The sequence below is a fragment of the Choristoneura fumiferana genome, chromosome 10 (assembly GCF_025370935.1).
Source record: "Choristoneura fumiferana chromosome 10, NRCan_CFum_1, whole genome shotgun sequence".
In the NCBI taxonomy this organism is placed as follows: domain Eukaryota; kingdom Metazoa; phylum Arthropoda; class Insecta; order Lepidoptera; family Tortricidae; genus Choristoneura; species Choristoneura fumiferana.
This window is the reverse complement of record NC_133481.1, coordinates 14840117-14846355: the sequence shown is the minus strand read 5'-3', so window position 1 is coordinate 14846355 and position 6239 is coordinate 14840117.

The window sequence follows — 6239 nt, the reverse complement described above, 5'->3', positions numbered from 1 at the left end:
TGTGTAAATGAAGCGTTTCTATTGGTTAACGAAAAACATATTCCTCGCAACACATCCTCGCACATTATCGGTGGAAACGGTGCTTAAGAGTCCCTAAACTTTAATAATATACCTACCATTTATTTCGGGCAACACGGCCCATACAATAAATACCTTATTATGCGTAATTGCGTAAATCAATAAAAACACAATATTTAAAAAGCGGCGTGACCCCGTTGAGTCATCGTCCCTGTCGTTTTATACATCTGCGGCATGGTGCTCGGAACACGACGTCTTTCGGCCAGAAGGCAGCACTCGCGATGGTCCGCATTAGCAGCCGCGGCACGAGCACCACACACAAACCAGCTGATGTGCACGCAGTGGCGGGTGGCGCGAAAAGTAAGCAATTTTACATCGTGTTTGAAATAAGTCATGCGTTTGCCATGATGTCATTATTTTACACTAAGTATTTTACAGTATCCTTTCAAACGGTCCATTAGAATTACAATTGTTTTCACAGGTTTACTAATGTTTCGGCGAATAACGTTTGGCAACCTGTTTCATTTCGCAACTTTTCATTTCCCAACTGTTTAATATTTCTGAAACTGTAAATGTTTCTGGATTTTTATAAAACTAACCTAACCTAACCTAAAGGGTTCTACACGATGGCCCTGAAATAAATCCTGAAATATTTACAGTTTTAGAGTTTGCGAAATGAAACAGATTGCCAAACGTTACGTTGCGAAAAGGCAGTACTCGGTTTTCCACAGTAAACAATATGGGACTTTGCCGTACGGAGAGGTAATCCCCTTTTGATTGAAATGATAATAGCGATACGATACTGCTTTTGTTTTATTATACTCATTAAAGTCTCTGTCGTTCTGTTATCTGTTTCTCTGAGGTAAGGCTGAGTTTCCACCAGAGATGTGAGAGGATATGCGTTGCTAGGAATGTGTTGTCGTGAATCATTAGTAATCGTTACATTTATTATTTTAAATATTTTTTTTATTTATAACGGTGGAAGTATTCTACACTTCCACTGAAGGTACGTAGATATAAATAATAATAATAAAAATAAAAATATTTTTTATTACAGACAACAGCAGATAGCAGCAGCTGATTTAGTCACATGTTTAATTTTAGTTTTGTAACTACTTAACGGACCCCAGTTGTCGAGAAAAAAAAATCACCCCCACTTTACGTCTTTGGGAGGTACCCTAGAAAGATTTTTTTTATTGTTTTTTATTTTACCAATTTGTCGGCGTAACTGATGTATATTCATGCCAAATTACAGCTTTCTAGTACTAAAGGTCTCTGAGCATAGCCGCGGACAGACAGACAGACAGACAGACGAACAGACATGGTGAATCTATAAGGGTCCCTAGTTGGCTACGGAACACTAAAAATGTGGTTTCTCTACATTACTAGCCTGTTACCCGCGACTCCGTCTCTGCGTAGAATTCGTTTATCGCTATCCCGTGGGGACTATGCAATCTTCTGGAATAAAAACTATCCTATGTCCTTCCTCGGGACTCAAACTATCTGTATACCAAATTTCATCTAAATCGGTTTAACGGTTTAGACGTGATGAAGTAACAAACAAACCAACAAACAAAATTAAATAAACAAACTTACAAACTTTCGCATTTATAATATTAGTGGGATTGAAATAAGAAATAATGGGGTGCGCATTTTTTCACATAACTTTTTAAGTCCTATTATTGGAAGTCCGAAAATGTTTCTCATACCATTTTAAATCATAACGATCACTCTTCATATTTTTTTTGTTTTCGTACAACTGTCATGGCATGTTTGCGAATAGTTTTTTATCGATCTATCTTATAAAAATCGTATGACTTAATTCTTAATAAAAAAAACAATGTAAAAACCATTACAGAGAAGTTTCTTTTATTACACCGAGCGGCAAAAAATCTGGCCCTCAAAAATGTATGCAAAAATAGGTTATTTTGTATGTAGAGTATATTTTTGAATCCTTTCAGCGCTTTGATAAGTTTCACAACGAGCATTTTTTCCGAAGTAAAATAACGACAGCGAAGCAGAGATCAGGCTTTGAATTCAAAACATAAATAAAACAACGTCTAAAATCTTTTTTTTTATTCCCAAAACTAACTACACGTAGTTACATCACCATGAATTTCAATATTTGTCAATATTTTACAGAAACGATATGCGTAGTAGTTATTGCTCCTATGCTACGAACTAGCATCGAGTCCATAGCTATACAATAGTCGGAAATATCTGTGCACCTGAGGGCCTACTCCGAAAATAGAAAATCGAAATTTGCATCGTACCGTCCCTCTCGCTCTCGTATAAAATAGTATAAGCGTCAGAGGGGCGGAACCACACGAAGTTCGATTTTAGAATTTCGTAGTATTTTTATTTGATATCGTCGGAGGGTCAACAAACAACGCAAATGATACGCCGTGTTTTCCTTGATTTCCGGTAACTTCGGCAGACGGCTCAGTTCATCGATAGAAACTACCTGGTAATTAACTTTATGGTATAATAATAATAACTTCACAATCATTATTAAAGGTCAGATTGTAAGATTCACAAACTTGACGAGTAACATTGACGTGAGACGTAAGAGAGCCAAAAAAAACTCATTTTTACCCGACTGCGAAGAAGGAGGGTTATGTGTTTGCCTCGTATGTACGTAAGTAAGTATGTATGTATTTCTATTCCTATGTCCTCTCGTAACTACTCAACGGCTGAACCCATTTTGTTTTCTGTTTAGTAGCTAACTTAAAGTTCAACAGTCGGGACCCATTCAAATCTTGACCAGCTCAAAAATTCTTAGTACCTAATGGGTCCCGACTGTTGAACTTTAAGTTAGCTACTAAACAGAGTTCTAGCCCACTATATAGGCTTGTTTTCTTCGTTTTAGTATTTTTAAGGCAGTTGGGTTTTTTATTTTTTAAATTTATTGGTTTATTTAACATTCTTTATGTGCGAATTAAAACAATTAATTTACAAACTTAAAAAAAAAGTTTAACACTGTTTTACTGCGCATCTATTAGTTATCTTAATTCTTGATCATCTTTGAAACAGTAATTTGTTCTGTTGAATGATTCCAGATTGACTACCAGATGGCTAAGTGGTTAGAGAAACTGACTACAAAGCTTGAGGTCCCGAGGTTCGATCCCCGGCCGGGGCAGATATTTGTATGAATAATACGAATGTTTGCTATCGGGTCTTGGTTGTTTAATATGTATTTAAGTATGTATTTCTCTAGATTTCTCTATATAAGTATGTTTATCCGTTGCCTAGTACCCATAGTACAAGCTTTGCTTAGTTTGGGACTAGGTCAATTGGTGTCAAGTGTAAGTGTCCCATGATATTTATTTATATTTATTATTTATTTATTATTATTCCTTAAAGTTAACGAAAATAAAAAATAACACTGTAAGAGAAGTGAAAAGCATAGATATTTCCAACAGTGTATAAATTATTTAATACCTATTCTATACAATTATTGTATTAAATAGTACAAAATGCACATTTGGACAGCAAAAAAAAAAGATAATTACTGGCATTTATTCTCAGAATATTTGTTATTTGAGCTATGGGTATAATTCATCAAAGGGTATATTGTTTACATAAATCGTTCTAAAAAAGTTTGTTATCAAAAAAATATCTTCCGCAGATGGTCTGCAAACACAGGCTTTGTCTTCAAAGGCCGTGCAGATTCATTTGCGTAAAGCAATGTATTAAATTTGAAATACTTAACTGAGCCCTGTTATATGTGAAAATTAGTCTGGCATAAAACATACCATAATTATGCTAGAACTATTATTTAATATGAATTTCGGTCCTGAGCGAACAATTTCTTTACCTTCAAATGCTTTAATTATTCTTACTTAGCCCTATATTTTGGAAACCAGTTGTTTCTGCGCATAAAATAACATTTTATGGCGAGTTTTTTTATTACAACATCTATCGGTAAATTTCCAATCTCATTTCGTCAGACAAGAAATTATTTATTTTCAATTTCACTTCATAATGAAATTGCAGAAACAATAGAGAATGCTTTTTAAATTACTATTAACTTACATCAATTCTTCTTAAAATTATTTTGTACATTTGTTATAAATATTTTTGGTATGTCTATTGTTAACTAACGGATTCCATTCTCCGAAGCAAACTTGCTATTACAATCCACGTTTAAATATTTCTAAATTTATTTACAGTCGCAATATGCCTCTACACTTAGTTATAATTAAATTATGGCTCATTTACACGTCTTCCACTATTTCTACCATCGTAGACCAAGATTATTTCTCGTTGGCCCAAAATGCAAAATCATCTACTCTCATATTCACTTGCAGTTCCAGTTTATATACTACAGTTGAATGAATACTTCACCTTTTGCACACAATTAGCATTAAGAAAAAAACAGAAACATGTAGAATGTTGTCTATATATGCATTCAAGTATCAGTATGGCCGATTTAATCAAATCGTCACTACGTTGAAAAAATGTCGTACCTATCTAAAACCAAGATGTCAACAAAATTGAACCTTGACGTAATGTTCATAAAGTTTATTCTCAATATTTATCTATTTTGAGGTACTAGTTTTTTTTAATAGTGACGAAATTTAAAGTGAAAATGCTACGATAAGTCAATCTAAACCAAATCTAAACAGCCAAATATTCTTGAAGATCAAAGTCCTTCTACCTTTTTTGTTTTTAAAAAATGGTAACAAAAGAAAAAGGCTGCATTAACTAAAAAGCGATCAGTAGCACTTTGAACTGTAATTTAGTTATACAAAGCTTCATTGCATTTAACTTTATATTTTTTTATTAATATAAATATAATACATTTCTAAAATTAAATTATTATTTCTAATGAAATGGCATTATGAGTCTTGTCATGCACGTCAAAAAAAAAACAAGTATCGCGGGAAAGTATGAGGGCATAAACTTTAAATTTTGAAGCCGTGTCCAAGCATTTAGTTAATATTTTAATAATTTTGCTTTATTTCCTCGCATTATTGGAGAAAAGCACTATACTCGTATTTATATGCCTCAGCGGAAATGGCAATTCGTGGATTCGCTACGCTTCGTCCGTCAGACTCTAGGTACCCATCCACGAATTGCTTTTTCGCGGCCCCTGCAATAATGTACCTACTATTAGGTTTCGTTTTCAGACTTTAGAACAGCGCAAATTAATTAATTAATAAATGTATAAATTAATGTAGGTAGTTATACAGTTGCTGACGTCAAATCTAACAAAAAAGGTACTTGAAGATTCTTTAAGGCTATTTTAGCTCCTTTTTTACTGTAAAAATCATATTTAAACGACTGAACGTCATTTTATATAGCGAATGAATGCACGACAAAGGCATATAAAGAACATTGCTTAAAATTACCAGCTGGTCTCTTCTTCTACATAAAAGTAAATAGTTTCATGGCACGGCTGGTAGCGTTATACAGTCAAGTTTAAATATCTTTTCCGTCAGAAACGACGTCTTAGATTCATCGCATTCACACACCGTCCACAATGTTGAAGCTTTTACCTCGTTACGACTAGATTTTGAGATCATATTGAAAGCGAACTATTATAGCTAACTTATACCTACATGGTAAATAAAAATAGTCTCAAATATTTTAATTACTAAGGCATCCAATATACAGTATAGTTAGCAGCTAGAACTTGGTCATATAGAAAATGGTTGCTTGACTAATTTTACACTTGTTAGTTCAAAATTAATCCGGTTTTATGGGCTAAAATAAAGTTTTTTATTATTTTTACTACAGTAATAGTAATGTCTGTCGGTGTCAACTTTCTACCTTATTATTATATACTAGCTGTTTTGCTTTATAATTTGTTTACAATAGATGGCCCTGTTGTACAGAAACAAATGCACGCCGTTCTAGACAAATAATGAGATATTATATAAATGAGAAACGACACTGAAACGACACTGAACATTTACATATTTTTATTCATAACAAAAGACAGATACTTATATTGGACACCAGGCTAACTATATAATTAAAAGATCCCGCATTAGCTAAGCTATTGACTGTCGATGCAAATTATATTCACTATCTCCTTAATGTTATTAAACATTCGTCTGACGTGTGCGTTTAGCTTATCAAGTAAATGTGTTCTAATGTATCTATTGAATGTATTGCATACATGTCCCTCCTATCGACGCGTGCGCCTACAAACCTATGCCTACTCAAATTTGTAACTTCCATCGTGCTCTGATTTGGCATTTCGCTCAAATTCA